Source organism: Bos grunniens, chromosome 17 (genome assembly GCF_055505025.1).
Source record: "Bos grunniens cultivar Pamir isolate PY7600 chromosome 17, Bosgru_T2T1.0, whole genome shotgun sequence".
In the NCBI taxonomy this organism is placed as follows: Eukaryota; Metazoa; Chordata; class Mammalia; order Artiodactyla; family Bovidae; genus Bos; species Bos grunniens.
In genome coordinates this window covers 2,427,535-2,450,788 of record NC_141181.1, presented here as the reverse complement: position 1 = coordinate 2,450,788, position 23,254 = coordinate 2,427,535, and positions in this window count along the sequence as shown.

Below are 23,254 nucleotides of genomic sequence, written 5' to 3'. Positions count from 1 at the left end.
TTTTTTTCTTTTTCCAGTTGTTTTATATGTAAAGTTTGTTGTTGTTGTTCAGTCACTCAGTTGTATCCAACTGTTTGCAATCCCATGGTCTGTAGCCCACCAGGCTCCTCTGTTCATGGGATTCTCCAGGCAAGAATACGGGAGTGCATTGCTATTTTCTTCTCCAGGGGATCTTACCAACCCAGGAATCAAACCCTGGTTTCCTGCATTGCAGGCAGATTCTTTACCAACTGAGCTACGAGGGAAGCCCTGAATGTTTCTCTTGTTTCTTGAGGTAGGATTGTATTGCTAAAAACTTCCATCTTAGAACTGTTTTTGCTGCATCCCATAGATTTAGGGTTGTTATACTTTCATTGTCATCTTTTTCTAGGAATTTTTTAAATTTCCCTTTTGATTTCTTCAGTAACCTGTTTGTTATTTACAAAGGTATTGTTTAATCTCCATGTGCTCGTGATTTTTACAGTTTTTCCCCCCTGTAATTGATATCTAGTCTCATAGTGTTGCAACCAGAAAAGATGGTTGATATGATTTCAATTTTCTTAAATTTACTGAGACTTGAAATGTGACCAAGATGTGGTCTATCCTTAAGAATATTCCATGTACACTTAGAAAGAAAGTGTATTCTTCTGCATTTGGATAAAATGTCCTAAAGATATCAATTAGATTAGTCTGGTCTAGTGTGTCATTTAATGCTTATGTTTCTTTATCAGCTTCCTGTTTTGATTCTCTGCCTATTGGTGTAAGTGGAATGCTGAAGTCCCCTACTCTTATTGTGTTACTGTCAACTTCCCCTTTTATGTTTGTTATTGTTTACCTTATGTATTGCTCCTATGTTGGGTGCATAAATATTTACAAGTGTTAGGTCTTCTTCTTAGATTGATCCCTTGATCATTATGTAGTGTCCTTCTTAATCTCTTGTAATCTCTTAATCTCAGTTCTTTATTTTAAGGTCTATTTTGTCTGATATGAGAATTGTTATGCTGGCTTTCTTTTGATATCCATTTACATGGAACATACTTTTCCATCCTTTCACTTTCAGTATGTATGTGTCTTTAGGTCTAAAGTGGGTCTCTTGTAGCCAGCAAGAGACTTGTTTTTGTCTCCATTTAGCCAGTCTATGTCTTTAGATTTGAGCATTTAATCTATTTACATTTAAAGTAATTATTGATGTGTATTGTCCTATTGGTATTTTTTAATGGTTTGGGTTTGTTTTTGTAGGTAATTTCCTTGTGTGTTTCCTTCCTATAGAAGTTCCTTTAACATTTGTTTTAAAGCTGGTTTGGTGGTGCTAAATTCTGTTAACTTTTGCTTGTCTGTAAAGCTTTTGATTTCTCCATCGATTTTGAATGAGATCCTTGCCAAGTAGAGTAATTTTGGTTGTAATTTTTTTTTTCCTTTTAGTACTTTAACTATACCTGCCATTCCCTTCTGTCTTGCAGAGTTTCTGGTGAAAGATCAGTTGTTAATCATATGGAGTTTCCTTTGTACGTTATTTGTTGCTTTTCCCTTGCTGCTTGTAATAGTCTTTCTCTGTGTTTAATCTTTGTTAGTTTTATTAGTATGTGTCTTGGTGTGTTTCTCCTTGGGTTTATCCTGTATGGGACTCTCTGCACTTCTTGGACTAGGTTGTCAATTTCCTTTCCCATGTAAGGGAAATTTTTGACTATAATCTCTTAAAAAATTCTGAGACACTTTCTTTTTTCTCTTCTTCTTCTGGGACCCCTATAAATTTGAATGTTGAGGCATTTAATATTGTCTCAGAGGTCTCTGAGATTACTCTCAATTCTTTTCTTTCATTTTCCTTTATTATGCCCTTCAGTAGCTATTCCCACCATTCTATCTTCCAGCTCCTTGGAAGAAAAGCTATGACAAATCTAGACAGCATATTAAAAAACAGAGACATTATTTTGCTGGCAATTGTCCATATGGTCAAAGCTATGGTTTTTCCAATAATATATGGATATGAGAGTTGGACCATAAAGAAGGCTGAACACTGAAAAATTGATGCTTTAGAGCTGTGGTGTTAGAGAAGGCTCTTGAGAGTCCCTTGGATTGTAAGGAGATCAAATCAGTCAATCCTAAGGAAATCAATCCTGAGTACTCATTAGAAGGACTGATGCTGAAGCTATAACTCCAATACTTGGCCACCTGATGTGATGAGCTGATTAATTAGAAAAGACCCTGATGCTGGGAAAGATTGAAGGCAGGAAGAGAAGAGGACGAAGAGGATGCGATGGTTGGGTAGTGTCATCAAATCAATGGACATGAGTTTGAGCAAGCTTCAGAAGATGGTGAAGGACACAGAAACCTGGCATGCTGCAGTCCATGAGGTCACAAAGAGTTGGACATGAACGAGCAACGGAACAACAACAACAGCAACAGCAATCTTCAAGCTTACTTATCCGTTCTTCTACCTCATTCTATCATTAATTCTTCTAGAGTATTTTTAATTCCATTAATTGTATTGGTCATCTCTATTTGCTTATTCTTGTTACTTCTAGGTCATTGTTAAATCTGTAAAGTGATTCTTGCATTTTCTCCATTCTATTTTTGAGGTTTTAAATCATCTTTACTATCAACACTCTGAATCTCTGAATTTTTTTCAGGTAGTTTGTCTATTTTGTCTTCATTTGTTTGGTCTTGTGAGTTTGTATCTTGTTCCTTTGTTTATACAGTTTTTCTCTCTTTTCATTTTTTTCTGACTTACTGTATTTCAGGTCTCCTTTTCCCAGATATTAGAGTTTTACTACTTCTTCCTTTCATTTTCTGCCCTTGGTGGGTAAATTTGGTCTCATAGTTGGTATAGGCTTCGTGTTGTGAGTGAATTGTGCCTATGTTTCTGTGGGAGGATGTGAGGTTTTTTTCTTTTTTCCTCCAATGGGTGGGGCTGTGTGAGGTGGTATTTTGTGGTGTCCATTGGGAATCCTGCCTGCTGATGATTGGATTTGTCTTGCTGGTAGTTTGAATGAAGCATCCTAGACTGGATGCTGCTGGCAGTCAGGAGATGCTGGGTCTTGTATACAGGTGGAGGTGTTCATGGGAGTTCTCAGTAATTGATAATCCTTGTGGAGTTTTCTTGACTCATCACTCCCCCTCCAAAGTTTCAGCACTGATCTCTGACTGGTGAATTGAGATTTCACAAATTATGTCTTATGGCATTAAAAGGAACTGAAACAAACACATAAAACAAACAAACAAGAAACCTAAGACAAACCCCAGACAAATGTTAAATACAAACCAGACAAACTAGCACAGGAAATTGGAAAGGAGCAGTCAGGTTGGCAGAGCACAAGGAAAGTGAAGACAAAAAAGAAACAAGAAAAGAAAGTGTCTGAGATAGTAGTGATCCATTGTGCTGAATGTTAATAAATGGACAAGTTCGTTCAGAGCTGGTATGGGCTTATTGGATTTGGCAGATGACAGTTTATATGTCCCTTTGATCTAAGAAGTATCTGTGGAGAGGTTAGAACAGAAATTAAGCTCAAGTGCTCTGTAACTAGAGCTGGATTCTGTGCTATGGTCTCATTCCTCTGGATAAATTTAATGTTTGACACACTCCGACATAAATCACAGCAGGATCCTCTATGACCCACCTTGCAGAATATTGGAAATAAAAGCAAAAATAAACAAATGGAACCTAATTAAAATTAAAAGCTTCTGCACAACAAAGGAAACTATAAGCAAGGTGAAAAGACAGCCTTCAGAATGGGAGAAAATAATAGCAAATGAAGCAACTGACAAACAACTAATCTCAAAAATATACAAGTAACTCCTGCAGCTCAATTCCAGAAAAATAAATGACCCAATCAAAAAATAGGCCAAAGAACTAAACAGACATTTCGCCAAAGAAGACATATAGATAGCTAACAAACACATGAAAAGAAGCTCAACATCACTCATTATCAGAGAAATGCAAATCAAAACCACAATGAGGTACCATTTCATGCCAGTCAGAATGGCTGTGATCCAAAAGTCTATAAGCAATAAATGCTGGAGAGGGTGTGGAGAAAAGGGAACCCTCTTACACTGTTGGTGGGAATGCAAACTAGTACAGCCACTATGGAGAACAGTGTGGAGATTCCTTAAAAAACTGGAAATAGAACTGCCTTATGACCCAGCAATCCCACTACTGGGCATACACACCCAGCAAACCAGAATTGAAAGAGACACGTGTACCCCAATGTTCATCGCAGCGCTGTTTATAATAGCCAGGACGTGGAAGCAACCTAGATGTCCATCAGCAGATGAATGGATAAGAAAGCTGTGATATATATACACAACGGATTATTAGCCATTAAAAAGAATACATTTGAATCAGTTCTAATGAGGTAGATGAAACTGGAGCCTGTTATACAGAGTAAAGTAAATCAGAAAGAAAATACAGTATAGTAACACATATATATGGAATTTAGTAAGATGGTAACGATAACCCTGTATGTGAGACAGCAAAAGAGACACAGATGTATAAAACAGGTATGGGGCGGGAGGTGGGAGGGGCATTCAGGATGGGGAACACATGTATACCCGTGGCAGATTCATGTTGATGTATGGCAAAACCAATACAATATTGTAAAGTAATTAGCCTCCAGTTAAAATAAATTTATATTAAAAAAAATTAATGTTTGAGCTAAAAGAGACCAGTACTCTCAATGTCCCAATTTAGCCCTCCCCTCTTCACATCCCCTGATGATCATAAGTTCGTTTTATACTTTTGTGACTCTACTTTTGTTTTGTAACTAAGTTAATTTGCACTCATTTTAAATTAAAAACTTTTTTTTCTATTTGTACCCTCTAAATTTTTTTTTCAATTCCATATGTAAGTGGTATATGATGTTTGTCTTTCTGGGATTGACATATATACACCACTATATAGAAAATAGATAACTAATAGAACCTGCTGTATAGCACATGGAATTCTGCTCAATACTCTGTAATGGCCTATATGAGAAAAAAAATATATATATTTATATATATATATAAAACACACACGCACACACACACACATATGTGTATATATATATATATATATAAACTGATTCACTTTGCTGTGTACCAGAAACTAATATAACATTGTAAATCAACTACATACTCCAAATATTTTTAAGATAATAAAATAATAAATTTTTTGAAAAGAGAGAGAATAGTATACCTTGGTGATTAGAAAGAGAATGTTGAGGAGAAACCAACTTGCCCTAGGCCAAAGTGTCTTTCTGTGTCCCATTGGAGGAAAGTGATGATATAACTGCCATTATTATGGAATTCATAAAACAATGAATTTTGGTTGTTCATTGTCTCCACAAACAGCCAGGGGGTATTGCTATTAAACAGAGATCACCAGTTGAGCCCAGATTCTGATTATTTTATTAGGCAATGGAAGCCTTAGACAGCAGACTAAGCTCTGTTAGTGCAAGCTCAGGTTTTACTGGGACCAGGGTAATAAGCCAAAATCCAATATTGGCTCATATCTAATAACATCTCCGAAAATGTAACTGTTTACAAGCTTACTAGTATTGTTCTTTCAAAATTATATAAACTTCAAAACCCCATGCCCATTTTGTCCATCATTACCTGTTATTCCTGGCACTGTATCTGTTCTCCACTTTTCACTGCAATTTTGGGTCTGAGAATCTGCAAACTACATTATCCTGTTTCCTTTGTCTTGTCAACAAATGAAAGTCCCCAGTATACTGTCAGAGGTGGGGAAGAGAGAAGAAGGGTTTATTTCTTCTTCTCTGTTTTAGGAATATTTATGGAAATGGGTTGTAGTCCTTTACCAATTCCAACCTAGGCCATGGGATCTCCTCCTTGGTTCCAGTAGCCATGGCTTAGTCCCACTTGTATGCACAGGAAACATCACATCCTCTTTTGTTTCCATAAACCTGAGAGTCATAAACAACTTCCCTACATTACTAATATCTGAGTTGCATCTCCATTCCCTTTTTCTCTCTCATGGTTTTTAATATCCATGTCACAAATTTCCTGTACCACATCTATTTGAAATACATAATTGATCTCTGATTTCCCGACTTGATTCTGACAATATACCAATGGACAGGGGCCTTTTCCGCAGTGTAGGTCTAAGTATAGATGATACTACCAGCAGATTGCTAAACAGCTTCTCAGTGTCAATTTTAAATGGGTAAATAAAAGGTACTCTTTAGGCAGAAAGTAGAGAGCACAATTCATTGCCTAGAAAACGGGTCAGCAGAACAACGCTCAAGAAATTTTTGATTTAGGTCTCTGACCCAGTCATATTATTCTACAAGTCCATAGATTTGTCCAAGGTCTTATGAACCGTTGTCATTCCCAAACAACTGTAAAAAGTTCCCATCTAAATCCTGATGACTGTATACCACAGTTCCCTACTGACAAGGCTACTCCCAGGCTGGAACTGTAAGGAGGGAAAGTGACTGAAGAAGTGTGTCTTCCCTTAGAATTCAGACATATGCACTATTTAGCAGCACCCAGGACTTGACACTTCTCTGTGGGAGGAAAGCAGGTGGGAAATTCACACCTTGCGTTATCTTCTTCCGAGTTTGGCCTCATGAATTTCCTTTCTTTCTTAAAGAAAGACTTCCTCAATCTGTTCCATTGATGTTATCTATCCTAAACAAATAAAATCCCATGTAGGACCAAACTCATGTGACTGGAATCCTCAAAATCATTAATAATTAGAGACATACAATTAAAACAATACAGTATGACTTTAAGCATTAGAACATTTAAACTATAGAACTGGCAAACATTAGAAAGTTTGATAATGTTGTATTAGTGGGATGTGGGGATGTGACAACTATCATATGTGGCTACAAAGAGCAGTGTGGGAGTAACCAGTAAAATTAAGTAGACGTGTACTTAACAACCCACTCTCTCCATGCTAAAAAATGCTAACCAGCATCTGAGCCTTCAGCAAGTTGTAACGGAAATTAAAAAGATCATAGATCACCATAACAAATATAAAAATAATAATAAAATAATAGTGAAAAGTTTGAAATATTGTGAGAATTACCAGACATGACACAGAGACATAAAGTGAGAAAATGTTTGTTGGAAAAAAATGGCACCAATAAACGTGCTCAGTGCAGGGTTGCAACAGACTTTCAACTTGTTAAAAATGCAATATCTGCAAAGCACAATAAAGCAAAGTACAGTCAAATGAGGTCTGTCTGTACAAAGTTATTTGCATCAAGGCAACATAAGTTATAGATAATCCACAAAACAACAATGATTTTACATAATAAAAAATAATTTCTTCCTCATACAAAGAACAATCATCTGCAAGGAGGGTGTTGTATTCCACATGGTCATTCGGGGACCTAGGTTGACAAAGGAAATCAGTATTCACCAACACATGGGTACAGAAAACTCACATACTTCTGTTGGAAAGACCTAGAAGTAGTATACTTCAGCCTATTTTCTCTTGGCCAAATATAAAGAGAAAGAAACACTTAACTCCAAGGAAAGCTGGGAAAGGTAGCTGTGCATACGCCTCACATTTAAATAACAATCTGGCTGATTAAAAATTATAATTCAAAGCTGGTTTATTTAAATACTTCAAAAATATTGCTTAAAACTATCTTGTCATCAAAGCTACTGTTAGGAAGTCTAAAATAGCCAGGACATGGAAGCAACCTAGATGTCCATCAGCAGATGAATGGATAAGAAAGCTATGGTACATATACACAATGGAGTATTACTCAGCCATTAAAAAGAATACATTTGAATCAGTTCTAATGAGGTGGATGAAACTGGAGCCTATTATACAGAGTGAAGTAAGCCAGAAGGAAAAACACCAGTACAGTATACTAATGCATATATATGGAATTTAGAAAGATGGTAACAATAACCCTGTGTACGAGACAGCAAAAGAGACACTGATGTATGGAACAGTCTTATGGACTCTGTGGGAGAGGGAGAGGGTGGGAAGATTTGGGAGAATGGCATTGAAACATGTAAAATATCATGTATGAAACGAGATGCCAGTCCAGGTTCAATGCACGATACTGGATGCTTGGGGCTGGTGCACTGGGACGACCCAGAGGGATGGTGTGGGGAGGGAGCAGGGAGGAGGGTTCAGGATGGGGAACACATGTATACCTGTGATGGATTCATTTTGATATTTGGCAAAACTAATACAATTATGTAAAGTTTAAAAATAAAACAAAATTAAAAAAAAAGATTTGATTTTTATTTCTTTATAGGAAGGTTTTAGAACTTACTAATGTCCTTATATTTCATTAAAAATTCCATTTTTATTTTTTATGTATTCCTATTTTCCATATGTTGGTAGTTCTGCTTTTCTTCTCTGTATCTGTTATCTTATACTTTATTAGCTTATGTATTATTTCCCTTTTCCTTTTCATGCTAACCCTCAGGAAGAGTGCTTCAAGATAGTCTACAAGTGCATTAATTTATTTCTCTAATATTTTATCCTACTATTCATCTTAAACTATTATAACTTATTTTTCAGAATTAGTATATTTCTACTTTTTTCTGTTTATTTCCTCCAACTAAGTATTACTAATATTCATCATTTTAAGGGCATTTATCATGATTGCTTGGAGAAGACAATGGCACCCCACTCCAGTACTCTTGCCTGGAACACCCCATGGTAGGCTGCAGTCCATGTGGTCACTAAAAGTCTGATATGACTGAGCGACTTCCTTTCACTTTTCACTTTCATGCATTGGAGAAGGAAATGGCAACCCACTCCAGTGTTTTTGCCTAGAGAATCCCAGGGACAAGGGAGCCTGATGGGCTGCCGTCTATGGGGTCGCACAGAGTCGGACATGACTGAAGTGATTTAGCAGCAGCAGCATGATTGTTTAAAATTTTTATTTTAATAACTGCTTCATGTGATAGACTTTGTTGATTTTGCTTTCTCTGTTGAAAAGATTGTTCTTCTAAGAGTCTAGTCATGTTGACTTTTAAGTTCATGTTCTCTTAGAACGTCTTCCTGCTCTGACTTTTAGTATGTGTTGGGGAAAACCCAAAGTCCTGTAAGTACCTGTCATCTCTGTGAATTTAAGGAAAGGGCAGGAAGGGACACCAGTGCACACAGCTCCAGGCACTACAAAGTCACTAGGTAGCCCACTAGGTTCTGAAGGATTCACCTTTAAAAAAAAAAAAAAAAGACCTTAGATAGAAGTAGCCTGAAAAGTGAAAGTGTTACTCACTCAATCCTGTCTGACTCTTTGTGACCCCTTGGCTCCTCTGTCCATGGAATTATTCAGGCAAGAATACTGGAGTGGGTTGCCATTCCCTTCTCCAGGGGATCTTCCTGACCCAGGGACCGAACCAAGGTCTCCCGAATTGCAGGCAGATTCTTTGCTGTCTTAACCATCAGGCAAGACTTTCTTCAGGGTGATGTGATCCCTGCTGCCTGGAGCAGAGAAGACAAATAATGAATGCCTGAGGGTACTAGCCTGTCCATCCCATTTATACCAGCTCCTCACTCCAGTGGATTTTGTACTACCTTTGAATTTTGTCTGATATACATCTGTTTCCTCCAGACCAAGTAGTCTAGGCTTGAGGCAATTTTTGTGGTGATGCTGCTGCTGCTGCTGCTAAGTCACTTCAGCCGTGTCTGACTCTGTGCGACCCCATAGACTGCAGCCCACCAGGCTTCCCTGTCCCTGGGAGTCTCCGGGCAAGAACACCGGAGTGGGTTGCCATCTTCTCCTCTAATGCATGCATGCATGCATGCATGCTAAGTCGCTTCAGTCATGTCTGACTCTGTGAGACCCCACGGACAGCAGCCCACCAGGCTCCTCTGTCCTGGTGATTCTCCAGGCAAGAACACTGGAATGGGTTGCCATTTCCCTCTCCATTGTGGTGATGAGGCAGGCAATAATGGTCTATGGCAACGTTGAGAGAAGAGTAAAACATAATACATCTCCAACACAGTCTCTCAGAGATGTGCCTAGATTCTCTTAGCCAGAGACAGATGCTGCCTGCATCACCATTCTTCTTTATTCTTTCTGAGATGTTTTCAGTCTGTCTGGAGCTCTCACAGGTTTTCGTGTTATTTTTTTAGATCCTTGAATCCTTCTATTTTCTGTAGTTTCTCCAGGACTGATTCAAGGGAAGGAGTAATAAAAAAGAAAAAAAAATCTAAATCTGATATGGTAAAATTTTTGAATTTTAATGTAACCAAATTCTTTGTTCTTTTAATTTTAAATTCTTCCATACATTTTTTCCCCTGACAGAGCATATTAATAATCCTTTCAGGCACTGGTTCTCAGAATGAGAATAGGGTAGAAGACCCACCTAGGGGCTCACATGGATCTGTGTGTGTAAAAGGTCATGTTTAATTCTTCTATTTTGATTATGAAGGTTGCATTCTATCTACTTCATGAGAAAATTTGGTAATCATTAGTACTGAAAGCTCTTCCCTATCCCAGGGTTTGAGTTAAATTCAATATAGCCAAACTGAGTTATACAGAATGTGTACACAGATACCAAGAAACTAACAAAGGTAATTTTTTTAAAGTTACATGAAACAAAAAATAATGAAAGCATTGAGTATTCAATATGAAGATTAAAAGATGACAATGTTAAAACATTTTGAGATTACTCCCACATGCCTAGCCTATTTTAGTCACTCTGAACATGTGTTAGGTGGAAGGGAGTAGAGATGAAGAGAATAGAGGTTCCTTTTTTCGAAGTATGTATCATCTAGGTTGGAGGAGACATGCATATGGAATGAACACAATAAGTCAGCAGTGTATAATTACCTGCCAAAGAGTGGTGTGTACCACAAGGGCCAGAGAACTTGGCAATAGGAGAAAATTGAGGGATTCTGTATAGTTAAAGGAAGATCCTAAACAGATTTTGGCATGGATTTGACAAATGTGGAGAGAGGGTAAAATGTTTTAGTCAGTGTATTTGTGTGTCTGTTGAAGATGCAAAGATTAAGATTTTTAAATAATGCATAACCTTATAAACTAACTAGAAATATTTGGCACTTAGGTCTTCCCCAGAGGCTCAGAGGTAAAGAATTCACCTGCAATGCAGGGATCTCTGGGTCAGGAAGTTCCCCTGGAGAAAGAAATGGCAACCCACTCCAGTATTCTTTCCTGGGAAATCCCATGGACAGAGGAAACTGGTGGACTATATATTGCAGTTAGCAATAAAATGAATTGGGGTTATATATGAAGAAAATACAGAGAAGGCAATGGCAACCCACTCCAGTACTCTTGCGTGGAAAATCCCATGGACGGAGGAGCCTGGTAGGCTGCAGTCCATGGGGTCGAGAAGAGTCGGAGATGACTGAGCGACTTCACTTTCACTTTTCACTTTCATTCACTGGAGAAGGAAATGGCAACCCAGTCCAGTGTTCTTGCCTGGAGAATCCCAGAGACAGGGGAGCCTGGTGGGCTGCCGTCTATCGGGTTGCACAGAGTCGGACACGACTGATGTGACTTAGCAGCAGCATGAAGAAAATAAGCAGCAGTGATCACTGTGTTACTGTTGTTTAGTCACTAAGTCATGTCTGACTCTTTGAAACCTGCCTGGCTCTTTTGTACAGGGATCAAACCTGTGTGTCCTGCATTGCAGGTGGATTCTTTACTGCTGAGCTATGTGGGAAGCCCAGTGATTATTTTACCAAAACAGAGATTATGATGAGAAAATATTGTTTGGTAAGGAATGATTTCATTCATTTAAATAAAATAATGCCTTTTAAACTGTGGTTTGTAAATTGCTATGGTTCTTCAAATGCTGAAATTTCACAGTTTTTAAGTCATATATACACAATGGAGTATTAGCCATTAAAAAGAATGCATTTGAGTCAGTTCTAATGAGGTGGATGAAACTGAAGCGTATTATACAGAGTGAAGTAAGTCAGAAAGAAAAACACCAATATAGTATACTAACGCATATATATGGAATTTAGAAAGATGGTAACAATAACCCTGTATATGAGACAGCAAAAGAGATACTGATGTATAGAACAGTGTTTTGGACTCTGTGGGAGAGGGAGAGGGTGGGATGATTTGGGAGAATGGCACTGAAACATGTATAATATCATATATGAAACGAGTTGCCAGTCCAGGTTCGATGCACGATTCTGGATGCTTGGGGCTGGTGCACTGGGACGACCCAGAGGGATGATGGGGAGAGAGGTGAGAGGAGGGTTCAGGATGGGGAACACATGTATACCTGTGGCAGATTCATTTTGATATATGGCAAAACCAATACAATATTGTAAAGTTAAAAAATAAAATTGAATTAAATTAGAAAAAAATTTTCAAAATATACAGACTATAATGAAATAGAAAAAAAAATAAAAGTCACAGAACATAATTTAAAAATTAACTTTTAAAAATTTTAATAAATAAGACAACACACTCATGCAAATGCATAATATCTACATTTAAGCTCAATGAGACCACTAATGGCATTAACCTGGGCTTCAATGCCAATTCACTCCTTGTTCATACTTCAGAATAAATCTGCATTTTCCCCCTATGAGTTCATATTTGGAATTCTAATATTGCTGAGACACTGTTGCTTCTCAATGATATTTTCCAAATTTAGGCCTGCTGAGATGTCGATACTGTCCATCTACACTGTGCATGCAAAACCAAGCCACAGAAATATAACTCAACTGTGACCTGTAACTCTTTCTGTATGCATGTGTGCACATAAACGAAACGGCCCATTTGTTGCCTTTAAGGCTTTCATAAGTATCTGCTGTTCTATTAGCTTTAATGTGATACAATACTGGGTTTCCATTTAAGACATATAAAGGAATCTGTGTGTGTGTGTCTTTTTAATGAAGTTACTGGTTTAGAAAACATGAAACTCAAAGTTTTTGTGGAAAGCATTTACAGACAACTGGGAATGTGGGAAAAAGAAATTCTGTTGGTAATTTAAAGACTGGTAGTAGATTTGAAAATAACTCATAGAGTTGAAATCATGAGAGTGAATGAAATCTCCAGAGGAGATCTTGCTTAGGGTTTTTCAAGGATACAGAGTGTGAGAAGGAAAAAAGAGGCTAAAAGGCTAAAAGAGAAGGGAAATCATCAGGTTGGAGGTGTGCCAGTTCTTAAGCATATTAGATGATCACGTGTTACTCTGAGAAACTTAAGAGTCTCAGCCTCAACTGAAGACCCTAAGAAAAATATCTAAACAATAAAAAGAAAATTCCATGAGGAGCTGGTAAAGAAGAAATCTAAAATGTCTGGCAGGAGTAGAGGTCTACCCAAAGGAACTAAATGCACTAGATTGCTTCTGGGATAAAATGATGGTTCATAAGAAAGTTTAGCTAGTATAACATATTTTCTAATTGATGAGAGAGAGAGAAAGGGAGGAAGAAGAGAAGAGGAGAGAAGAAAGAAGAGATTCCATTTAATATTTGAGGTTAAAACAAATTCTCATGATATATTTCAACTATGTATAGTATTGGATGGAAATAGATGGGAAAAAAATAAGAGAGTGGTATTCTACTAAACATTAACAGTTAAAAGGAGAGAAAGGCAGGAGAGGAAAGTGAGGAATATGACTGGATAAAACTTAAGGGAGAATAAACGAAAGAAAAGGCAAAGGGTGGTTGAGCAAATAAGAAATTGATAACTGGAGTTCTTTTTACAGAGCATGATGGAAATGAAAAGAGAAGCAGGAGAAGCAAGAGTGGATGTTTTGGTTTCACGAAAACAAACATAGAAGGGGAAGAACTCCAGTTAAATGAATCTGTTTCCATTTTCATGTAGAAATTACTTTTATTTCTACCCAAAAATGTTAGCAATACTTACAATCCATTAAGGGTTCCAGGCAACTCTTGTCAGAGTCTACATTTTTTCATTCTCAATTTTTCTGTCTGATTGGAGGAAGTATTTTATCTTCTACCTTAATAAAGTGTGTAGAAAACTTGCAATTGAATTCTGGCTTTTTTCCTGTAAAAGGCTAAGAAGTAATTGCACTGAGCTTTGGATAGAGTAAACACTCTTCTTTCTTTTTGTTTAATTTTAGAAGCTTATTGCTTTTTTCCATATTGTATAAAAAGTAGGCTTGCATGGCGTATATATGTATATCAGTCAGTTCAGTTCAGTCGCTCAGTGGTGTCTGACTCTTTGTGACCCCATGAATCGCAGCACGCCAGGCCTCCCTGTCCATCACCAACTCCTGGAGTTCACTCAAACTCATGTCCATCGAGTCAGTGATGCCATCCAACTATCTCATCCTTTGTCGTCCCCTTTTCCTCCTGCCCCCAATCCCTTCCAGCATCAGGGTCTTTTCCAATGAGTCAACTCTTCGCATGAGGTGGCCAAAGTATTGGAGTATAGATTCTACCTAAACACACATACTTATTAATGTATAAAGAGAGAAAGAGAGTACAATGGCAAAGAGTGTGTTTCTGTATGTTCATGTTTGTATGTAAATATACTATCTGGGGAACTCTGGTGAAGGAAAGAACAGGATTTTTCATTCCAAAAAGCTTAATGTGACACTTTCTAAGGATGGCACACTTCACAGTAGTATCATAAATTGCTTCCAGTTAAGCCTTGGTCTAAATGAAGAATTAACATTGAGACTTTCCAAAAGAGAAAAATAAATGCAAAGAACTCTAGGGCCATAGTGACATTAAATTCTCTCAACTTTCCCTTAAAGCATATATACAAAAATAATCTCATCTTGGAGCTGGAAAAAAGTGAGTCAGGATGATGAATAGTCCTCTCAAGGATCTAACATAAATATGAAAACACACCCCAACCACCACCCCCCGCCCCACCACTAAATTCCTGTTCTCTTGAACCCACTTGCAGGTTCAATGTAGCCCCAGCTGCTAGAGTCATTTCTCATTTAGGCCAAAGAAATTTATCTAGTGCCATCATCTGGGACTAAACACACTTGGATTAATTTGGTACTTACTTTCTGTGCTAATTACGATGACATTTTCAGAACTAAACCTCCCAGAATCTTCAGGAACCTACCTGCCTGTCTTTGGGTGCACTCAAAGACTGAAGCTTTTGCCTTGAATCCCAGCCCACTGTCTGGGTTCTCTGCTTCCTGCTGCCAGACCTCCTGACAGCAAGTTCTGTGTTAGCCTGCTGCCGTGTCCTTTCGGACTCCTGGTGACTGCCTGCCTGCCTGGTGAAAGCCTTCTGCCTACACCCTAGGCCACCATAGCTTTGGTTTCAGGGCTTCGGGCCTAGAATCCAGGTCCCCATTCAGTTGTGCTATAGCTTTGCTTTAGTTGTGCTCTGCTTTCTCATGGGTTCTGCCCCATCCAGCACTACCTTTTCTGTTTACCCAGTATCTCCTTATCTTGATGGAAACTATAACTGAAACATATAATCATTTTTTAAAAATTTTGCACTCAATTCTACTGATTCAGAATTTGGGATAATTAGAAATAAGGCTAGCCTAAATTTTAATATCAATTTAGTTAAGGACAAAATCTGCTAAACAAAATAGCTATTGCTTCAGGTAGAATACTTACATTTTATGAAATAATGAACTTTCCAAACACACTGAAGCTGTTTTCAACTATTTACATAAATACTAATATGTTCCTTGGGAATCTCATGTACTCAACAAAACACTTCCTCTGAAAAATACTTTTCAAATAAAATACACTTATTTTGTTGATTAATAATAAGACTGCTTTAAAAAAAATTGTTTAAAGATATATTTTTATTGATTCTCTCCAATAGCCTGCTGTTTCTCTTCACTTAGTTAAAATTAACAAGAGCTTGTTGAAATAGTTAAAAACTGTTAATCATGTTAACATTTATAGATTTGTGAGTTTATAGAATCACATGTAATGAAAAATCCATAGGAATTAAAGCCTCAATTTGATATAACTGCCAGAAAGAAGTTTTTTTCTTTTTCTTTGCTCCTTGGGAAACTTGTAATACCTGAACAGTGTTAAAATCTGTTTGACCTAAATTGTGAGGTTCAGAATATGGCCAATTTAAAATTCAGCTCTCTTTTATTTTATTTTATTTTTTGTATTCTTCCTGGACATTATTTCCCTAGTTTTGAGACTTCATATTAAGTGAATGGATGTAGAGAATGAAAGGAACCCAAGGAACCAGAAAGTGTGTGAATGAGGCAGCATTTCCCCTAATTGCAGTGACTCCACGTGTGTTGTAAGAGAGGACCCTCAGAGTCTTGTGAAGGACCCAGAACTAGTTAGAGGGAAGGAACCAGCACACCTTGAGTTCATACTTTGTGCCGTGTGCTGCACAAATAGAATATTTATTCAGATGTCTAGACTCAGCCTTGTACAACAAGGAAATAATTTCCGTGCTGCTCTCAAAACTGCCCTTTAAACTAGCTCTGTTAGTTTTCTCATCTCTGACAGATAATCTTGCATAAATACCAGAGTTTTACATCACTTACATCTCACTTTCCAGTATTAAACACCTGATGGCTATTGAAGTTTCAGTCTGTCATCAGATCAAATCTTCTCACTTCCTGCCTTTAGATCCCCTGGGTGGCAAAAGGAAGATAAGCTTTTTTTCTAAAGTATTCTCCTAGGTTCTTCACTGTCCCCCCGCCCCAACTCCTGCAATCAGGAGGCATGGGAAACTCATTTGCACACTGCCCTCTTAGAAAGGATATTTTATGCCCAAATCTGTCTATAAAGCATCCTGGACTGTAATTTCTCCTTATCAGTTTTATTAATGAGAGTAAGATGTCGCCTCTTGAGTTATATTGGAGTATATTCAATTTTTCTTTTTAAATAAGGTGCATTAAATTGACCAAGGTCACAACAAGTGCTCCTCTTAGAAACTGAAATCATATATTTGGAATTCAGAATCCAAGCTCTTCTTATTGCCCTATAAAGATTCTCAATGAGTATAAACACAAATAAATGTTAAAGTTTCACACCTTTAGCATTTCCTCTCACCCAAGTTTGAGTTATTAGATCAACACCTTTAGAATAAATAATACCACTGAGTCATTAACAAAAAAGTAATTTATAAATCAAGAAATACTTGTTTTGAAGGACTATAATAAATATTAAATAAAAAAGGTGAAATAAATAGATTCATATTATTTTCTCTATTTAAGGGCAATATTTTTCTAAATAAAAACTGGTTTGCTGGAAAAGATCACATTATGAATTGAGGACTTTAAAGATTTGAATGTTTGGACATGTTGAGGGCAATCTAGTAATTCTCAAACAAAAATAAAAACCCGTGATATTCCCTGGAAGGAACATTATTTATGGAGTTGTTCTTACAGTAGTTCAGAGATGTTAGAACAACACCACGTGCACATACTCATATTGGGAGAATATAAAGTATAGTTGGAAGGTAGGGAAAAAAGCTTGGACGTGGAGGTGGCTTAGTGGTTTGACTATTGCCAGTTCACACCCTGTTCATAAATACTCCAGGATTTTATTTCAGTTCCTTGCCTGACATAAAATGAGATACTATATTACCTGTAAGGGAGTTGTTGCAAGTAAAAATGAAGAGTGAGTAAATGCTTCTCAAAACTATTTCCTCTGGATTGGTTCAGATCAGAGAAAAGATATTCAAAATCTTAGGAAAACTAAGAAAATACTGAAAAATTCCACATTCAAAAATTACTATCCTTAAGTGTATGAAGGTTAAGCAAGTTGCTTTCTGGCCCCTCATTTCACCACTGTATTCCTTGATCTCACATTTTTTGGCCCAGCATTGAAAGGTGTTTCAGAGACAAATAATAAGGGGTGAGGGTGAAGGTGATAATGACCTATTAAGTTATCCTGACTTGTTTTAGAGTTTGGGGTGTGAGTAACGTCTCAAACAATGTGCTCACTTACCTATAGTCTTTCCTTAGGTGTAATATTTATGTTAGAAGCGTTTCTTTACATTGTCAATTTTCCCTTGTAGCAAAGAGGAAATCAATGGCTATGTGATTATCTATGACAATACTCTGTTGATGAAAATTCAATTAATTATCAAATTAAGAAGAAAAAAAAAGGGAATATTATTCAAGCCAAACTGATGATTAAAATCTAGGCGGCAGATTCTCAGAAAGCTCTGAGAACTAGTAAACCTGTTAGAAGCTGAAGGCATAAACAGATACATTTTGATACAAAAGATCAAACATCAAATATGATAGTTTATATAAACTTTACTAAGGATACATAGTCCAGGTAAACACATTCAAAGCAAATAGCAACTCACCATGACACCCTACAGAGCTGGGGAAGAACATTACTCTTTTAAGAAATTACATTTCATCAGAAGAAAGAAAAAATTGATCTTTACAGCTGAGTCGGCACTCCCGTCTATGAGGAGCTCTGGTTATCGTGTAAAGCAGATGCACACTGCACATTCGGGAGGGAGAAGGCCCAAACTCACACACAGAGAGAATTTATGTTTAATTTTTTCTTGACCTGTTTTAAAACATAAATGTTATTTTATCAACTGGGTGATGAATTTAAACTAGCTTGTGGGGCTTCCGGAGCAGAAGGCAGTTTCATAAGAAGTACCAGAAAGGGGTACAGACACCATTGGCAGTGTGCATACTGTTTATGTCAATAATAGTGAGCCAATTGTTGTTCCTTTAAAATAAACAGATTTTTGGCCACAAATTCTCTGAAGAGCACAGACTGATTACAGTTATTTTAGCTCCAGTAATAGTTCCCATTCCTGCTGTGGTAGGTTTCATTGGCAGGGTTGGGATGATCTGAAAAAAGTCACTCTGTTGAGGCAAAGTCCACTGTTTACAAGGCTGACGTCTCAGGTGCACTATATGACTGACATTTAAGAATAAGAAGGCGCTGATAAGACGAACTCTACCTTCTGAAATGTTAAAAGGAATTACTATTACATTTTTCTGTCAGCAGAATCAGATGGAGGAAGACAAGTCTAGCAACAAGTTAACTCAAAATTGTAGCTTTGTTAGTCGGGGTTCTCCAAAGAAATAGAACCAATAAGATATAAAGGGAGATCTATTATGAGGAATTGGGACATGTAGTCCTGGAGGCTGAGGAAGCCCATGATTCATAGTAGTATAGCTCAATCTGAGCCTGAAGGCCCGAGAACCAAGGAAGCCAATAGACTAGACTCCAGCCTAAGGGCAGGAGAGGGTGGGATGAGATGTCCTGGCTCACCAGCAATGAGGCAGGAAAAAGGTGCAGATGTCTCCTTCCTCTACCTTTTTGTTACATTCAGGCCCTTAGCAGATTGGATGATGCCCACTCACATTAGGGAGGGAAATTTACTTTACTGAGCTCACCATCTCAAGTGTAATCTCATGCAGAAACACCCTCACAGACCAAATACAGAAATCAAAATTTACCAGATATCTGGGCATCCCTTGAGCCAGTCAAATGATACATAAAATTAACTACCACAGTAGCTAAGAGACAAATGAGCAAAAGAGTTTGTTTTTCCTTAGGGAGTGAAAAAATAGCAGAATGTAAATAATGGAGTTTTATTATTATTCAGTTGCTAAGTTTTTTGCAACTCTTTGGGACCCCATGGATTATAGCATACCAGGTTTCCTTGTCCCTGACTATCTCCTGGAGTTTGGTCAAACTCATGCCCATTGAATTGGTGATGCTATCTAACCATCTCATCCTCTATTGCCCCTTTCTCCTGCTGCCCTCAATCTTTCCCAGCATTAGAGTCTTTTCCAATGAACTGGTTCTTCGCATCAGGTGGCCAAAATATTGAAGCTTCAGCATCAGTCCTTCTAATGAATATTCAGGTTTGATTTCCTCTAGGATTGACTGGTTTGATTTACTTGCTGTGCAAGGGACTCTCAAAAGTCTTTTCCAGCATCGTAATTTGAAAATGTCAGTTCCTAGGTGCTCAGCCTTCTTTATGGTCAAACTCTCACATGACTACTGGAAAAGAGAAGCCACAAATAATGGAGAGTATATTGAAAAATCTGTATTCACTTAACAGATGGTGTCAAACTATAATAATAATAAGCAAGAAGTGACCAAAGAAAAAGTATACTAAGGAATCAGAAAATCATGTTCTGTTGCCTTGGACAGAAAAATGTCTATGTCTTCTGGAGGCAACTTGATCAGAGCCTTGAGAAGATACTTTTTACGTCAATAGCTATCAGTTTAAAGACTACTGACAGACTGGGCAGCCAGTGCTGTAGAGGAAATGGTGTATGTCTTCTTAATCAAGAAACGTGAATCTACAAGTATCTTGTGGTTTTTCTGTCATGTCAGTTGTTAACAGTACATCATAATGTTCTTTCCATCATAGATCGAGGGCAGAATTCTTGATGTCTTTCCCTGAAGATCAGCTTTTCAGGCTTCAGATCATCCTGGGGCTGTTTAGGTGACTGTTCTAATAATGCAGTTTGAACCTCTTGTCAACAAAGCTAAATATGAGCCTCCTGTATTATTTAATCAGATCTGTTTGCAATAGGTGGAATCAGATATTGGAAATGAAAGTCCCAAACATATGGAAAGGCTTGTTATTAACTTGGGAGGAGACAACTTGTGGGTCCTGAAAGGTGTTAGTCTTATTCTGGTCAAGTCTAAATGGTAACACTTTAGGACTTGAAATTTCAAGGAGGTCTGAGAGCTTTGTTTATATCATTTTAGGATTCCATTGGTACTTAATTTTTTGATGCTTTTGTATGAAAATGACCATGAAGTTTCTTAATAAGAGGTGAACATTTACAGAGTTATCTAAAAGCAATGCCAGCAAAATATGTGCCTATGTCAATGGAGACAGAACTGAATTTCCTGACCTCTATGATCCCCAAGAAAATAAAGTCAAACTATTTATTTATTTATTATTATTATTAGGACTATAGTTCTCTGGCCAGGAAAGCACTTGAGTCATTCTAAGAAAAAGTAAATAAAACTGGAAGAAAATTATAGTTCATTGGTTGGGGCACTTGCATAAAATCCATTTGGGGACGGTCAAAGGGGCTTCAAGACTTCCAGTTCAGCTCAGTCGCTCAGTCATGTCCAACTCTTTCTGACCCAGGCTTCACACTGAACTGCAGTATGCCAGACTTCCCTGTCTATTACCAACTCCCAGAGCTTGCTCAAACTCATGTCCATCGAGTTGGTGATGCTATTCAACCACCTCATCCTCATCTCATCCCAACCTCTCATCCTCCTTCTCTTCCTGCCTTCAATCTTTCCAGCATCAGGGTCTTTTCCATTGAGTCAGCTCTTCTCATCAGGTGGCCAAAGGTTTGGAGTTTCAGTACTTCCAATGAATATTCAGGACTCATTTAATTTAGGATTGGCTGGTTTGATCTCATTGCTGTGCAAGGGACTCTCAAGAGTCTTCTCCAACACCACAATTCAAAAGCATCAATTCTTCGGCACTCAGCTTTCTTTATGATCTAACTCTCACATCCATACATGACTACTGGAAAAACCATAGTCTTGACTAGACTTTACCTCCTTTTTATTTCATACTTTTATAATTCTATAAGGATCATGCCATTGGTAGGTAGGACATGTATTAGAGACATCCTCATAAGTTTGTTCCCTTATTAAAATCAGGCACCAGTGTTATTTTCAAATTGTTGACACTTTATCTCCACCTCTGAGAGTGATGTATAAAACATGGTTGCTTAACTCTACTTGAGACATTTTGACTCAAGAGATCTCTTGAGAGTTAAAATTATCTCATGAACTATATGCATTTTAATCTCTTTCATGTTTTTTTTTTTTTTTTTCCTGCATCATTAGTTTGTCTCTGACAGTCAACATAACCTCTGTAAATGCCTTCAACATGCGTCTTCCTTAACTGCTTATGGGTACAATTACTCTGGTAAATGGTACCTGTTGATCAAAGTGCTCACTTGCTATGTTTAGTTTTATTTGTTCAGAGGGAGAAGGCCCCTGATGGATGACAACTGGGTTTTAGCCAAGTTCTAGAGACATAAAACAGTAGAAGCACCACACAGAAATTCTCAGGTTGCCTGCTGGAAGTGAGACTAGGCTTCCTCTAGGCTGAGCACCTGTTTCCTTTGAGGTTTCTTAATCTGCAAGATTAAAACTGGGTTAAAACTCAACATTCAAAAACTAAGATCATGGCATCTGGTCCCCTCACTTCATGGCAAACAGATGGGAGAAAAATGAAAACAGTGACAGACTTTATTTTCTTGGGCTCCAAGATCACTGCAGACGGTTACCAAAACCATGAAATTAAGACACTTACTCTTGGAAGAAAAGCTATGACAAAACTAGGCAGTGTATTAAAAAAGCAGAGACATCGCTTTGCTGACAAAGGTATGTACAGTCAAAGTTAAGGTTTTTCTCAGTAGTCATGTGAGAGTTGAACCATAAAGAAGTCTGAACACTGAAGAATTGATGGTTTCAAACTGTGGTGCTGGAGAAGACTCCCGAGAGTCTCTTGGACTGGAAAGAGAACAAACCACTCAATCCTAAAGGAAGTCAACCCCGAATATTCATTGGAAGGACTGTTGCTGAAGTTGAAGCTGAAGCTTTGGCCACCTGATGGGAAGAGCCAACTCACTGAAAAAGACTCTGATGATGGGAAAGATTGAGGCAGGGGGAGAAGGGGGTGACAGAGGATGAGATGATTGGATGGCATCACCAACTCAATGGACATAAGGAAGGACAGGGAAGCCTTGTGTACTGCAGTCTTTGGAATCACAAACAGTCAGACATGACTTTGCAACTGAACAACATTCTGTTCTGCAGAACAAGAACAAGAACTTAACAACAACATTCTTGTTCTGCAGAACAAGCTTTCTGTTTTTTAATACTTTTACATTTTTATGATATTTTTCTAATCAGAAAAAGTGTACTGCAAATTATGAGTGCTCTCTTTAAAATGAACTTGCTGGTTTTAATTTCAGCCCAGTCTAAGGAATAAATAAAATAAAAGTCAAGGCCCAGTCATAAGGAATAAATCACATTTTCAAAACCACTGCTTGTGACAGATGTGTCTGTGATTCTATGTGATCCTACATTATGAAAGCATGTTAAATAAATAAAATTAAGGATTTTTAGGTGTCCTTTTCTCTGTTTTGATTGTGATCATAACTTGATTTGCCAAATAAGGAAAAAAACATGTAATAGATAAAACTTGTGTTTATAAGCTCATGCATTTATCAAGTTGTTGTTATTCACTATGATTATTTCAAAAGAAAAAATTTCAGCTTTTATCCCCGTGCTTTTCTATTAATAAACTTATTTTCATCTAATCGCAAAAGTCTGTTTCTTCAAAGAATGAGTTTGTTTTGCTCATTGTTCATGAAGGCACCATCTCAATGGAGACCCATGCACAAGATGTTGAGGTTAGGAAGATAAGGCTCTTTTCCTTGAATGACCTTTCTCCATGTGATA